At 49.9% G+C, this 16,237-nt stretch overlaps 1 protein-coding gene across 1 annotated transcript in view; it reads left to right on the plus strand.

Annotated features, from left to right (window-relative positions):
• SAMD11 (sterile alpha motif domain containing 11) overlaps positions 1-16,237 on the plus strand; it is a 152,513-nt gene that overhangs the window by 23,936 nt on the left and 112,340 nt on the right. Inside the window, exon 3 of the mRNA XM_032131840.1 lies at positions 7,461-7,566. The gene's annotated coding sequence lies outside the window, so the exon portion shown is untranslated. The remainder of the gene's footprint in view (positions 1-7,460; positions 7,567-16,237) is intronic.

Consider the following 16,237-nt stretch of genomic DNA (forward strand, 5'->3'; position numbering starts at 1 on the left):
TCTCCAGAGGGGAGGAGTGTCTCTGCCGGCTGGGGAGTCTGGGTCCTCGTCTCTGCTCTGCTCAGTGCAATAGTCTGGAACAGGCCCTGGGGCTTCAGTGTGGCTTCATCTCTCGTGCCAAAGAACTGGGAAAGGGATCATCCCAGGGTGCCCTTCAGCCTTAGAACCTGTGAGCGTTCCTGGTCTGCAGGCGTGGGGAGCTGGCAGCCTTTCTGTGCCTGCTGTGTACCTCGGGGGTGTAAGCACCACAGATATTTAGCATCCCTAGAGTGGTCTGTGTACAAAGCACTTGACAGAAGCCAGGCCCCGGTGCCCAGGCCCGCATTAGCCCTGTTGGTGCCATGGGGACACTGAGGCACAGGGTGACTGTGGCTGCCAGGTGCTCTGGCTGTGCCCCCCCAGCCTCCCTCCCCCTCAAACCCTCAGATCACACTGCCTTATCACCTGATAATGGTTGTCAAAATCAACAGCCTCATAAAGCTTTTCATCATCTCAGCAGATGCTGTGAGGAACCCATTTATGAACTTCATGGGGGAAAAAACAAAATGAAAACTCAACCTTCCCCTAACCCGCCACATAAAACCTCCCCAATAAATAAAGTTAACGGGTTTGAGGGGGTGGGTGGTTCATCCCCAAAGCAAACAGGGTATTTCTCTGCCTCTCTCGGGTTTGCTAAAAAAAGCAAATAAACCCCAGAGGAAGCACGTCATGGTGCAAACCAGAACCAGATGGTGCGGGCGAGAGCGTGGGAGGGGACAGGGGGTTTCTCTGAACAGAGTTTGCCTGTGAAGGAGGAAAATACAGAGAAAGGCAGTCAGCAGAGAGAACTCTTGTTTGGGTGACAGTTGGGGTTGCCCCAGCCCTGGCTGAGAGTCCTCCCTGGGGAGCATTGTGGGAAAGGGGAAAGTCTGTGATTGAAAGTGAGATTGTTGGGGCTGAGAGTGGAAAATAGAGCAGGGCAGGACTCCCCAGAATCAGCAGCAGCCTGCAAAACATCTCCCCGAGCTCCTTTCCTTTTCTGTTCCGCTGCCCCACACGACTGGGCTCCGTCAGGTGCTTCCTTCTCTCCCACTCGCTGCCTCTTCTCTGAGATTCCCAGAATTCCTTCATCACTTTGGTTTTCCCAAAAGGCATCAGGGACAGAAACTGCTAATAATACTTTGGGAACTGTCTTCGAGCGTTCCATTCTTCAATTATTAACCCTCCTTCTGCCTCAGGCAGGAGGGATGAGCATTGCCATTGCAGCTGGGGCACAAAGGAGTGAATTGCACAAAAGTTTGTGTCACCAGGGCCGGCAGCAGCCAGGTCCTGCCAGCTGGGCAACGCGTGCCACAAGCTGGGTGGGTTCGTGTGAGGCAGGAGGTGCACACAGGGCAGGGTGAGGGGAAAATGAGGAATAATGTGTGGGAGAATAATTGGGACAACTGAGTGAGCATAAGCAGGAAGGCTCCTGAATAAGACCCAGCTGGGCTGATTGATAGGAGCTGAAGAGGAACCGGTGTCTGAATGATGTGTGCAGGGGAGAGCCCCGTGTGACAGGGGATAACGAGCTGTGAAGAGGAGCTTTATGGGGTGCAGTGGGTGGAAATACTCGAGGGAGAAAGGATGGTGAGGTGGCAGAGTGGGATCTGCCAGAGCAGGGAGTGTGACTGGAGCTGTGCTCGGGCAAAAAGCAGAGTCACGGCTTGAGGATGAAGATGGGGATGAAGCTGGGGCACGCGTGTACAGTGGGGAGGAAGGTTTCGTTGAGGGGAGGGTGTGAGAGCAGGACTGGAAGGGTTGGTGCTGGAGGAGCCCTGTTGCTGGAGGGTTTGGCTGGTGCAGAGTGCTGGCAGCAGGGAGAGCCGCCCTGTCCCGTGGGCAGCAGGGCTGTGGCTTCAGGGAGGGGGGATTGCCCCGTGGGCACAGCAGAGTTCTGCATTTCCCACCCACGGAGCGTTTCAGGAAGGGAGCTGGCTGGCAGGAGGGAGGCTCGGGCAGATCTGCTTCACCAACCAGAATGACAAGGGAAGGGGAGAGGAAAAAACCCCAACGCACAAATCAAAATCTGCCTGTTTTTCCACCAGCAGAGATGTGGGTGTCAGCATTCCCCCCCCGACAGGGACTCCCAGATCATCAGTGTGTCTGTGGAGCAGAGCTGCTGGCCCCAGGCATGCAGGGATATTTTCAACAAATTAAAATGCAGATTTTTTTTTCCCAGTGAGTACTTGTGTTAGCTTCTGCTTCCCTTCCCAGCACACAGAGGCAGCTCCATCCCCTGAGCGTTCAGTGACTGCTGCTGCACTCCACTTGTGCACTGGGGAGTGGCAGGAGCTCAGGAGAGAGTGGGGCACAGGAGATGAGCACCAGCAGCACTGCCAGGATCTTAGAGCAGCATTACTTTGCTTCTCCTCTGGCTGCTTCTTGTTTCTCCTCCCTGTGCCTGTATTACCCATCTCTGAACTGGGGCCATTGACATGAGCTGCTTGTGGGGTTGATACTGAGGCAGAGTGTGGCTCCCAGCCTGTAATCCCTCAGAAACACAGATCCCGAGGGAAAATCCATCTCCAAATCCAGACTGAATGGCTTAGGCTAATTGCTGGCCACTATTAGCAAAAAGCACTGACAGGACGTGGTGTTCACAACTTGTTCCATAGGCATTACCTCGAATGAACTCTCATTTATTTAATGGATAAGTTAGATTTTCCTCTGTTTGAGTGTTTGGTATTGTTGGGAAGTATTTCTTGATACCCTGGCTAAATATTCCTCAGGCTAAGTCTCCCCACATTTGCTCTGTCCCTGGTGGTGTGGGGAGAGCTGGCTGCCGGGTTGGGCCCCGTGTCCTGTCAGGGAGAAGGGTTTTTGTGTGGGTTCAGCTGGGACACAGCTGTGGGCTGGCGCTGAGTGCTCTGAAATGAGGCTGGAATTAGGAGTCCCCTCAGCCCTCCCATCCCGCCCTCCTGGCACGGGGTGGGGCAGGCCAGAGGAGGGGAGCTGTAGAAGGCACTTCTGATGAAATCCCTCTCCCTTCCCTGCATGGAAGCAATCCCATCCAAACAGAGATGCAGATGGTCTCACCCCTGGAGCCAAGGCCTGTGTCAAGAGCCTCAGAAATGTGAGACCTCACCACCAGTGAAGTTCAAACAGCCCTGAATCTCTGCTGTCAACGCTGAGGAGACTCCCCCACCCTCCTGTTCCTTTTGTTGTACTCGCGGATGCCTTTCTTGTTTCCTTTCTTTTTATTTTGTTTTGGTATGTTTTGTTTTCTGTCTTTAGGCTTCCTTAGGGGCAGAGAAAGACTGATGGGGAAACAGTCAGTCCTACTTGGATGACTTTGCTGAAGGATGGAGATCCTCTTTCCAGATCCCATCTGGAGGGGGTTTTAGGTACATCCCTGTATTCCTCTGCCCCTCCCACTGCTCCATCTCTGCTGTGTCCTCAGCATGAGCTCTCTGGTGCCACGATGTCATCCTGGGAGGAATTCTGGAGCTTCAGCTCTTGGAGAGCCCCAGTTTTCACCAGTCAGGCTGTGCAGAGGATGGGCAGAAGTCTCAACTGAACATAGCTGAGGAGCTCTCTCACTTTTATCAGCTTCTCTGCTGTAATAAATGGCAGGGATCAAAATAAATTAGTAGATGTCAGGAAGAATCCAGAGCATTTGGACATGCAACAATTCCCTGAGTATTCAGAAAGAAAGAAAAGGAATTAATCAGATCAGAAAGCAACTATGAATCTAAGGGAAATAGAACTAAGATAAAATTCCTGAGCATAAAATTCTGATAAAATTCTGGAGCAGCATGGAGTTTAATCATTCGGGATTTTGAAAAGCTTGTGTATGTTTTGAGACATTTTTATTCTTCCAGGCAGGTATTTTGAGATAAAAAGTAATAAGTTAATTAAAATGTACCCAAGCGTGGCTGTGAGTAGTAAGATGAGAGTATGGACATAAAAAAATCCAAACAAACATACTTTAAATTCCTTCATCTAGCTCAGGGTGTGCAGTCATGTCCCAGCTCTGTGACTGCTGGTGATGTCAGTGGGAACACGGGATCTGGTGAACGCTTGGACATTCCATTCATCCATAGGTCAGACAGGACTGAGTCACTCTGCAAAGGCCAGTTTTGCTCATTTGGGGGACCTGGGTGAAGCAGTGCTGTCCTTCTCCAGCTGGAGCTTTCAGGCAGCATTCAGTGCAGCTGGAACAGGGAGATGAACACAGGGCTGGTCTGGGTCTTTGCTGGAGCTTTGAGTTCTCTTCCTGCAGCTCCAGATCCTGGAAAAGGATGGGAATGCATGGGAGCCAAAGGCTGGGCAGCACCACTCGCAGCAGCAGCATTAAGGGAATTAATGGGCTCTTTCACACTCAGGCCAAATGTCCAAGCCAGAGACAGAGAACTTTGTGCAGCAGCCCTGCAGGGAGGCGTGTGAGGTGTTCACACTCGGCTCCGCTGCTGCTGCTGCTGGGTGGGGGCACCCCGAGCCACCGAAGTGTTGTTTCCATTTCCTGCCGCAGTGCTGAGAACAGCCGTGGTGTTACTGCCTCCTCCCTCGCCCTTTCCAACGCCCTCTGCCCAGCCAGGGCTGCTTTTGGCACAGGCTGTGCCCCGAGGAGGCTCTGAGAGACCGAGCAGGGGTGCCCCCTTCGCCCCTTCCCACACATGGGCAGGCAGCGCTTGGTAAGCTCTGCTTGCTCTTGGAAAGAAGTGCCTGGTGCTCAAAGAGGTTCCAGTGAACACCCAGCGAGTGGGAGCTGATTTCCGTAGCACAGAGAAGCCCCAGGAACAGAGAGCTCTCCTCTCACTGGCACAGCGAGGGCTGGGCTCGGTCCTGCTGCAGGTTTGCTCAGTGTAGGTTGGTGCCTGGCCTGCTCCAAGGCTGCTGAACGTGCTTTAAGCCACCAATGCCTGAACTCAGACTGAACCTGTTAGAAAAAAGGTATTTTTCCAGTGTGGAGTGGCGTGGGGACAAGTGAGAGACAGCAGAGAGCTGATGTCATTCCTGTGCTCTCCAGTGCAGAGGGGTCTGCACCCAGCAGTGCTGGGAATTTCTGTCCCTTGGAAAACTCTGCTCCACCTCAACATCCGGTTTTCCCAATGTCTCTGCAGTGCTAGGGTTTATCCCAAGTGCTTTTCCAGGCCAGCTGGCTGACTTGCACCTGCAGGTCAAGTGCTTTGCCCCATGCAGCAAGCAAGCACTTGGATCCCTGTCCCAGCACAGGAGATCAGGTGGAGGCACCTCTGCTGCCAGGGGTGAGACCCAAGTCTCAGGCTCTGGAGGTGTTTCCAGGATCCCAGACACTGCAGGGACTGTGGGGAAAGGCTCAGCTCTTTGCTAAATCTGACCTGATCTGGGGCTGAAAGCAGGAAGGTTTATTCTGTGAATGCACTGAAGGTGCGATCAGCCTGTTGTATCATTCCATTCCACCTGCCAAGGATATTTAATGCATAAACCTCATTTTGTGGGCAGGTAGGCTTGGATGAAGCCTAAGGAATTCCAGCTATTGCCGTTCCTCCTGCTGCAGCCCTTCCAGCATCCAGCAAGGGGAGCTGAGAACCTGCTCCCTTCCCTCTCCCATCACAGCTGCACGGGCTGGCCCCAGGTAGAGGCAGCTGCTCTGCTCAGCTCCCAGCTCCCCGAGGCTGATCCTGCTGCCTGTGCCGGGCTGGGATGGTGATGGAGAGCTCTGCTGGGAGCCCGCACGCCCTGGCTGATGTGCTAAACAGCTGGGGCGGGGCCCTGGTTCACAGCCACGCTTCAGGCTCTTGGTTCATATGAATTTGGGACCCTGTGGAAGGTTCTGTGGGAACAATTCTTCTCCTCAAGCCGTTTTTTCCATACCCACTCTAGGCTCAGGTTTTGTGCTCCTCTCCCAAGGTTTGTATCGAGAACAGGATCTCTGTCAGGGAAGGGAAGTGGCAGTCCCCCAAGTTTTGGGCTCTCTGCAAGGTCTCAAAGCCATCTGAGTTGCCTCAGTGGTGCTGAGAAGGGAGGCAGATGCTGATAAGTTCTTATCTGAAAGTTTATAATCACTGGTTTCACAGTGGAGAAATACAGTTTCGTTCTTTTCTGCTTCCCTGTCAGGGAAAGGAAAGAGATGCTGTCGATGTGAGATGTGCACATTAAGTGATTCCTGAACTAAGAGCAGTCTTGAGAACATAAGTAATAAATAGCTCCTTTTTGGAAAATAACACAGAAAACCCTTATGAGCAGCACCACAGCTTCCATCTTCCCTTGCTCTGGATGCCCTTTGGACGGGGAAGTTCAAGCACCACTTTTAACTTCCTGTGTTTGGTGTTCCTGGCGTTCAGCTTGGCCAGGCTGTTTGCCTCTGATCTTTCCCATCCATTTTAATACCTTCCCCTTGGGATCGGCCTTTGATACGATATATTCATGCCCACAGAATCCCCATGCAGGCAATGAGGCCAGTCTTCGAGATCTTTGCAGAAATTAAAATGTGAATGACTCGAGCTGTGCTGCACGCGCCGGGCCCTCCCTGGCAGTGCCAGGATGGCAGCGCTCCCATTTCCCTGCTTCCTCCGGTGGGTGAGGAGGCACCAGGAATGGGATGAGCAGGGAAGTTACACAGCTCAGTCACAAAGCTCCAGTGGCAGGCAGAGAAGGAGCCCCGGGCCCCCAGCTCCCCCTGGCCTGCCCGGGCAGCAGCTCTGATTTCCCCGGGGCTCCCGGGCTGGCGGATGCTGCCCATCATTCCCCTTTCCACCACACACACCGAGCTCCAGGGCAGCCTGGAAAGAATGCCATTCATTCATGCCAAACCCCGAGGGCAATGCCCCGAACTGGGGGGATTTGCTCCTCCTCTTCCTTTCCCTGCCTTCATGCTTTGATTTAAAATAATTTTTTTTTTTTTAAAAAAAAGAGGCTTTTCTGTCTTCCAGATGCAGAGGCACAGTGGAGGTTGGTCTCTGCGAGCCTTTGCTGGCCAGATCCTGTGGCTGTGGTGCTGGGAGTGCACATGTGCAGGGAGCAGTGGGCAGAGAGGGGACAGAGCTGCTGCCATAAGGCTTTTTCTTCCCACTTCTTGCCAACATAATCAAAATAACTCACTTACACCTAATAAAATAAAATGCAGAATCCAAAAGGCTTCCTTCCCTCCAGCGGTTTGTCTGGATCCCATTCCTTGAAGCTGAGCTGAGAATGCAAGAGGGGGCTTTATTTTGGTTTTGTTGTTAACTTCTCCAGAATGAAAAATACCAACAGTGGGGCAGAAGGTGCAGCTCATTTCTGACACAGATGGAAGTCGAGTGTTCCTAAAGCTGCTCCTTCATTGGGGCCAAAGTTAATCTCAGTGGTTTTCCTTTTCTGGCTTCTTTTCTCTCTCTCCCCCCCCTTTCTTTCTGTTTAATTTAGTCTCTGCTTACCGAGGGCAGGTGGGGTTTATCCCCTCTTTCTCTGCTCTAAATACACGTGTGTGCTTTTCCAGTTAGTCCTGATGTGCCTTTCCCTTTGCTCCATTTTCCCAGCTGTAAATCTCCAGAGTGAATGTGGAAGCATCAGTCCTTTAGAATGTGCCAGGAATGGCCAGAGATGAGGGATCCAAAGGTGCTCAGAAATAAAAGAAGCATAAAGGTAAGGAATTCTCCGTGATGTGGTGGCGATCCTGTGTATTCATTAACTCTTTTGCATCTCCTGCATATGTAAATTTTGACTGTTCCTGTGGTCAATTAAAATGTAAAATTAATGACTTTTATGTTGGTGATACAAAGCTGGGCTCTTGGAGGCTCTGGATTGCAAAATGATCAACCGAGAGTGGGCATTTGTCTAAAAGAGTTCACAGAAACATCTTGATTTTTGATGTCATTTTAAGGGGAAAAGCAGTGAAACAAACAGCCCTGGGCTTCTCCATTTTAGGCCTCTCCTTGGACCGGGATCACCTTGTCACGGGGAATCAGGGAATCAGGGCATTCCAGGGACAGATGCAGCCCTGATGTGAACACAGCTGTGCCCACCCAGGAGCCCCTGCCCACCGTGGCACTCGTGGGGTGGGGTGTGAGAGTGGGGCCGCAGAGGGGACAGCGTGTGGCCCTGCAAGCATCCAAACCCCTGGCCTAGGGCCCCCAGACAGCACCCTGGGCACAGGCAGGACTCGGGGAGGGCAAAAATCGGGGTGGAGGGTGCACTGAAGCTTCTTCAAGCCTTGCAGTAAATCTTCACCGTCACTGGCCCAAGAGGAGGAATTGAGAGGCAGGAACGTGACCGAGACTCAGCAGGTCCCTGCCGCAGCCTGTGGACACTGCTCCCAGTGCTGGGTCTTCAGCTACAGAACCTCCCTCTGTGGTTCATATTCACGGGCAGTTGGGGTTTTACTGCCATGCATGTTTAATAGCACCTAACAAATGACCGAATCCCACAGCTCGCACCGCGGCGATGAAAACGTGCACTCACCCAATGGCTCTTACCTCTGCTTCGAGTTTGGCTGATGGCACACAGGGGTTCTGTCCTTCAAACACATCAATGGGCTCTCCTGAAGCCATTGGGGGCTGTGCTTATGCTCTTTAAGGCACAGGTTGTCCACTTTTATTACTGGTTAAATCATGTCTTAGAAGATGTTGTTTCTGATTTGATCAGGTCTTACAGATTAAAAAAATACATATATATAGAAAAACCCGCTAAGGGTGATAGACAAAGGTAAGGAACAAAGGGCAATGATGCTGTACAATAGGAAGGTAAAGGAACAAGCTCCATGTGCCTGCCCTGTAACCCCCAATTATTCAAAGAGGCAGCTGCAAAGTAAGTGGGAAAATTAAGAGCACTGATCACTCACAAAACCCAGCTCTTTTTAGATCATTGTGGTATGAAACATCCTTGAGTGAAACTGAGTTCTCATCGAAACCTGTAATTTTCAAGTAATCACTGAGTTTTGAGTGTTGTCATGTTACCACCAGCAGTAACCAGCCTTTGGGGAGGAGGCAGCAGAGAGGTTCTATTAATAGGCAATCAAAAATATTTTCATCAATGGCGTGGTTAAAAGCTCAGTCAGCCCTCCTGAATCCCCATCTGCATCAGCAGAGTGTAGCAAAGAAGGGGAAAAGTCTGATGATAAAAAATGTGAGAGTCATAATGCAGTAACTTGCACGTTGGCATGGAAAAACATCAATGCTCAATTCTGCGTATTGAGCTACTATGTGTAAGTTACTATTAAAAACATAATTGCTCAGCTCAGGTGCTGGTGGCAAGAGATTTCCTGTGCGAAATCTGCCTTCAGCACAACTCAGTTCTCCTCACTGGTATTTGACCAAGGACAAATTAAGCTGTTTATGTCTGGGAAGGAGTTTGGTGGAATCAGCCTATACCAAAGGAATATTGAAAAAGCAGGGCAAGGATATTCTCCCTCACAGCAAAACCTTTTGGTGCAGGATTCAGATTTGCACCAGTCAGATACCCAGGCAGCAGCACTGATTCTTTCTGCAGGCACCATCTCCACGTAGCATTGAACCACCAGCTCGATGTTGGGTATTGGAACACGCAGTAATTGTCACCTGAGGCTGTTGCAGCAGCCGCAGATCCATGGAGATGCACACAGCTCCTCAGCCAGCACCAACACCGGACAAAACCCGTCCTCTTTCTCATTAGTTCACAGCCAGACTGTTAAACTTCTTGATCAGTTTTGTAGGAATAATACTATTGAGATATCAGCAAATCAGCCTGAAATATCAGGGAGGGATGAATTCCCTTGATGCCTTTCCCAACAGCGTGTTACCATCAGGGAGGGGCGATGCTGGCTTGGGATAAAAGGGAGAAGGGAGCGAGGGGAATGCGGCCCTTGGGGAAGCTCTCGCTCCCAAAATCTATTTCCAATCGACTTGTTCGCAGTGTGTGTCTCGAGCAGCACTGGGGAAGTTCAAATTTGGGGAAGTTTTGCTCCAGCCACGCCAGAGTTTTGCTGTTACTGAGGAGAACCAGACAGCTCCGGGCTGGGCTGGGCTGGGCCGGGCTGGGCTGGGCTGGGCTGGGCTGGGCTGGGCCGGGCTGGGGAGGCTCCGCGCTGTCCCCGCACTGTCCCCATCACCCACCTTTGATCCTCCCCAAAAGGCCGGGGTGCTGCCCCGGGATAAATAACCCCAGGATAAAATGCCGATTTTGTCAGCCAGTACCTGAGCAGACCCCGAATGATCCGGCTCTGTGGAGGATTGAGGTGTTCCTGGTGTTGGTCCTACTCCGTTAAGCTCGGTGTTAATTCCTTTGGAGGTGAAATGAGATGTCACCAAATATTTTCTTTGGGTTTGGCTCTCTTTTTGTTAATGTTGCTTTATGTAAAACTGATGTAAGCAAGAAAAGAATTAGACTTTTTATTTAATTATTTTATGAATTTTTTACGTTATTATGGAATTATGCAGCAAACGTAACTGCGACTGGGATATCTCAAAAGAATGTCTTAAACTTTGTTTTAATGCAATCTTTTATTTCTGCATTCTTTTCAGGGGGAGCAGGAGATAATGTCTGGAAGGGCTGGAATGTCCTTCTTAATGTTAGTTCTCTGTGTCAAGCAGGATAAAACTCCGACTAATCCTGCCATAAATTTAGGCATTCCCAATCCTTCAGTATTCCCACTTTTCTTTAGGCATTAGGCATGTTATCAGTCCTGTGCCAAAAAAAAAAAAAAAAAGAAAATTAAAAAAAAATTTGGGACTGTAAGCAGCTATAAAAAATGAAAAATAAGCACGAGCTGCCTGGGATTGCTCAAGTTCAGATGGTTTTTAAAGCTCTCCCCTAACCTGGCCCGGCAGTCCCTCAGCAGAGGGAAATGTGTATTGGGGAGAGACTCTGGGAGATGTTAGGAAAGCCATTCCTCTCCAAAATAATCTGGGACAAGGAAGCAGAAACTGTGATCAGAATCTCCTACAGGGCAAGGGTTTGAGAAATGAGAGGTTGGGGAAATGAGAGGTTGGGGCTCTGCTCAGTGAGACAGGACCAGCAGGGACCAACTGAGAACAGCCCCTGAGTGTGTGTCTGGCACCAGTGGTGTAAGAAAAAGGCAAATATTTCTACTCTGGCCTTACTTGGTAGAATTCCTTGGGTCATCCACGGAGCAGGGTGGTAAGCAGCTGTAGAATTATGGAATAAGGTGTACCTGGAACCCACAACTCCGTTTTACAGGAAGGAGCCCCTACCAGAGGGGGCTTCCAGTTTCCTGGAGAGCCTTCCTTTGAGAGCTTCCTTGGGACTGAAACCCCAGGGCTGTGTTTGTAGCACCTGTTGGAGGCTGTGTGTGAGATGGAAAAAGTTTTTAATGTGCAGCAAACCCAGAAATGTTCCCTCCGTGTGTGCATGAGATACTGTGATCAAAAGTGCTCCCAGAGAGAAAAAATAAAAACAACAGCCCAGGAACTCCCTAACAGAAGATATTTATGTCCTGAGCTGGAAAACGAGCCAAGTTCCCCAAAGGAACAGCAGCACCAGAATTTAGCTGCTGGAACCCAAAGACACATTGTTCTGATTGAATAATTAATGTGGCGTTAATTGAGGATTTTACTGGAGTGAAACAGGATAAAAGAACCCTGGCAGTGTGGACACTGAGTCCCTTCTGCTCCCCTGGGAGCCTCCCTTCCCTTTCCCCCCACAATGGGTGTGGGGGTGACGCTTCTGCCGTTCTGTTCCCAACACAAGGAGGCAGAGAAGGAGGGCATGGAAGCCCCTGGGGATGGGACGGGGACAGCGGAGCTTTCCTGCTTCCCTCTCCTGGGCTGCTCTGACAGGGATTTTCCATGTGTGCTCCGACCTGGGAATCACTGAGCTGCACAAATGCCTCCAAAAGGCAGCAGAACAGGCACGGGGAGAAGCTGGCTCTGTGTTATCTCCCACAAAGTAAATCACGACAGGGGTTTATGGCTTGTAACTCAGTGCTTCAGGAACTGAGTCACACACAATGGATCCAGAACAAAATGGCTTTTAAGCCCTTGGAGTGTGTGCTACGTGAATAAATATTCCCCAGGTTCGTTGGGGGAAAATGGCCACATTTGGTGCCAGGGGTGTTGGTTACCAGAGAATGGGATGATCAGAGAGCCTCTCACGTTAGGGCACGGCTGCTGGGTTTAGATCCTTTGGAGAAAGTGGCCTTCATCAATCCTTTGCCCACTTTCCAACCCACTCACCACTCTCCCGCCTCTCAGGTGGAGCTTTTTATTTAAGTTTTCCCTTTATTATTCCAAGGAGTGAAATCTCCTGCCTGGAGCACGAGGAACTTGCAAAGCAAAGCTGTTCTGCATTGCTGATGCTAGCTGGGATCATAAAGAAGTGAGGTTTGCAACACTTCTTTCTCACTTGGGATTCAGTTTTTTGCAAATGGAATGCTGGAACGTTGGGTCCTTTCCTCTCCAAGTGAGTGGGGTGACATACAAGATTCCTAAGCTTGCAGTAGGTGCTTTTTTGCCACCTCTAAGTCCACACAACTACATCTTTAGCCCTGAAAAACCTCATGGGGTGTCATCTCCGGTGTCTTTAGAACACTTTGTCTCCAGAGCTCTCTCAAGTCTCCACACTCACAGACCCCTTAAACCTGGATGGACTCAGCCCCATCCCAGAATATCCACTTCAGAAAACGAATTGATCCAGGCACATCCAGGAGCCCGCTGTGCTCCCACCTTGTGCTCCTCGTGGCTGGGCAGGAGCTGGGGAGTAGGGAGGTGCTCCTGCTGTCCCCGTGGCTGCGGTTCGGGGTCTGGCAGGACACAGGGCACATTCCAAGCATGGAAAGGGACTCTGGCTGATGCCACACAGCCAGTTAATGCACCATCTAAAAACTACTTTTATACCCTGAAGAGATTAGTGCCTGTCATTTGGGCTTTTACTTTAGAGTCTAATAGCTGGAGATTTAATCCCTTATTCAGAGAAGTAATTATTGCTCACATAAATAGGTCTGGTGGAGTCAGTGAGCTGAGCTCCCCGAGGGGGGGGACAGTCACTTTTACCAGTCCAAGTCTCCACAGTGTTGTGCAATGTCTGTAGTACTTGGTGCCTATAGGAATGGTGGAATATATCCCACTTTTTCCGTGGAAATGTGTGGAAACATTCAGGTTTGGGTGCTGAGTAGGGACCTGGCTATTCCAGGGCTCCAGCTACATGGGATTTATCCATCTGCAGCAGCCCCTGGCCAGTGCTGGCTGGATGGCAGGACATGGATCTTCCTGGAATTTATATTGTGCACTGCTCTGGGGCTGGGAGCTGAGTGCCCAGATCCCACAGGGAGCTGCCACCAGAGCACCTGACAGGGTTTGACGAGGGAGGCTGGAGCTGGAGTTTTTCCCACTGAATAGAAACATGCAATAGCATCATTTTTAACTGCTAAATACATTCGGTGTGGTTTCTGTGGCCTGAAACAAGGCAGCTTTGCAGGAATTTCTAATGGGTTGTTTCTCTCCTGCCTACACCAGCTGGAGCTGGGTCTGAGGGCTGTTCTTGGCCATTGTTGCTGAAGAAGAGAAGTTAAGAAAAAAGAATAAAAATCCCCAAAAACCCTGGACCTGAGGGATGTCATTTCTGTGCAATCCCACTGCAGCCAGAAGGCCCTGCCCAGATCAGAACCTCAGCACCCTGAGCTCTTCCTCTGCTCTGACCCCGAAATGCTTGGGATTGGCTTTTCATTTCTGGGTTTGGTTTTGTTTGTTACCACTTAAGATAACGACTGGTGTGATTCTGCTCACAGCTTCTGTAGGAATGGAGCTGTGCCAGTGCTGGTAATTTTGGGAGATCATTTGGCAGTGTGTGCCCAACCCCTGGACGGTTTGCCTTTCAGAAACACAGAAATGAGGAGAAAAGATTTGGTCCAGTGATACAGTCCCAAACTGTTCATTGTATGACCTCAGGCAGCTCATTTAATTTGTCTGTGCCACAGTTTATCTCTCAGAGAAAATAGGGGGAAGCTACAAACACCTATTTATCTCTTGCAATAGGCTGGGAAATCTAATAAACGCCAGCAGTAAGCTTTTGATCCTGTAAAATAACAGAGAATGGCAGAAGACAGCATTATTTACAAATTCGTGTTTCCCTTTCCAGGTAATTGGCACTGTTATGGAGCTATTTGGGATTAAGCTGGTGCTCAATAGTTTACTGGAGCAGAGTTAAACAGAGTCTGGATCCTGGCACGTGGGAGGTTGTAATGGGACTCCAGTGTGGAGCTTCTCTTTATTTCTTTAGGCAGTTTAAGTCTTGTTGGGCACAAAGCCCAGCCAGGTCACCTCACAGAGGATCAGTTACCTGCAGAGAGCCCGGCTCTCCACAGCCCCACCCATCTCCTCTGCTTTAGGACCACAGGAACAGCCCTGGCCTTGGCCTTTGTGCATCCTCTGCCTCTCTGCAGGTGATTCCGTGGTTTGGGCTCAGTCAGAGCAGAGAAGGACATCGATTGTCCTGTGGTTTGATATGAAAACTGGTCCATAGACAAAATAAATCACAGCCCCAGCTGGAGCTGGAGCTGTGGAAGAAAGCAGCACTGGGAAATGAGCCTTGGTTAGGGAGATTTACTGAAATGAATCATTTAGCCACTCCAATTTATATTATCTGTGGGTGCTTACTGGTGTCTGTACCTCGGTGTTTATTAGGAAGGTGGATCTCTAATGGTCACAGAGTACCCACAACGAGCTTTAGGGAAGAAATGAATGTAAATGACAAGGAAAGGATTTAATTCCCTATTGACAAAGTGAAAATAAATCAAAAAAAAAAAAAAAAAAGAACACAGACAAACATTCAAGGAGCAGAATCCTGTCAGCTGGACTGGAGGCACACACAGGGACACACCTGGCTCCCAAGGTTTTCCCAAGACTGCTCTGCCATTCCCATAGAACATCAAATGGATGACAAGAGCAGATTCCAGAGTCAGGCTCCTTCTCGAGGTCCCCCAGCCCTTACGGGGAACCAGGGACACAGGCACGCCCAGGAGAAACGGGAAGAATTGTGCTGTATGGAGGGGGAGGATTTAATTCAGACTTTGAAACACCTAAAAGGGGATTAATACTTAAAAAATTAATAATATTAAAATCTCCTGCCCGCAGGAAAATCCTTTGGCTCCATGCAGGAGAGAGGAGCCTGGGAACTGAGAGCAAACTGTAACCCAGTGAATTAGGCTTAACTATAGCAAAAACAGCACTTGTGTAAATGAGGCCCCCGAGGGCCCATAACGGAGCAGTAAAATGTTACAGGAGGGAAGTCAGTCAGGGCCATAAACCTGGGGAGGCAGGAGTGGGGAGCCAGGAGCTGAGGCATAAACGAGGCGAGATTAAAGCATGACAGATGAGGGCTGAGAAGGATGCAGGAATCCTCCCCAGCCTGAGCATTCTGATTGCTGTGGCCTTGGGACAGGTTTGTTCCTCTGCCAGGGACCAGAACATCACTGAGACACCCACTGAGGGCCCGAGAGGACAGGAGAGGAATGAGCAATGGATGGTAAATAAATAAGGAAATATAATCAAATCAACATTGAGTGTATTTGATTTAGGAGGGCACCAATGAATAGGGAAGGGGAGGAAAGGGGCAGGGTGAGAGTTGCTGTTGGGTAGGACTGTGGCTTGAGTGAGATATAGTGCAAGCCCTAAATTATCATCATCATTATTTTTTGGCTGGGCTGTGCTGTGACATCAATACCAATTTACACTCCGGGTGAGTAGCACTTACTACCTTCTTGTCTTCATAAATTGTGCATTGTCCTTATTTATTTGCTTCCCTGTCCCTTCCTCTCTTCCTGCATTGCCTCTCTCCTTCTTTGTAAGCGTGATGGGGATGGAGCATCCTTGCTCTGCCCTTGATGAGTCTGACATTTAACCCCAGCTCCAGTCCCTTGTGAGCCAGGATGGGAGTGCTCAGCTTGTTCTCCTTCCTGTGAGGGGATGGGGTGTACAGGATGTGGGCATTGTTCGACAGACCTGTTAGCAGCAGAATTATTCTCTATTTTCCAGCCTGGAAGCTGAGCTTTGTGAGTGCTCCTCATCTTTGTATGGAGGAGGGTGGGACAGCAACAAGGGACAGAGAATGCCCTGGTGTTCACTGGGGGTTTATGCTACACCAGTGGATTTTACACTGCAAGAGCTGCCTTCTGCACGTTCTACTGTCCTGGCTTTGTGACTGGCTCAGTAATTAAATGAATGAGGCAAAGTCCATTTGGAAGTGGAGGTGTGCCAACTTTCTCTTCCAGTTTCATTTGAAACTCTGATAGAAATTAAACTGGAAAAAGCCTGGTTCAAAATGTGAATTCTTTTTCAGTCGCTTGAAATCACACCTTAAATTGATGTGGTATCCCTCAACATATGGG

The sequence above is a fragment of the Corvus moneduloides genome, chromosome 22 (assembly GCF_009650955.1).
Source record: "Corvus moneduloides isolate bCorMon1 chromosome 22, bCorMon1.pri, whole genome shotgun sequence".
Lineage (NCBI taxonomy): Eukaryota > Metazoa > Chordata > Aves > Passeriformes > Corvidae > Corvus > Corvus moneduloides.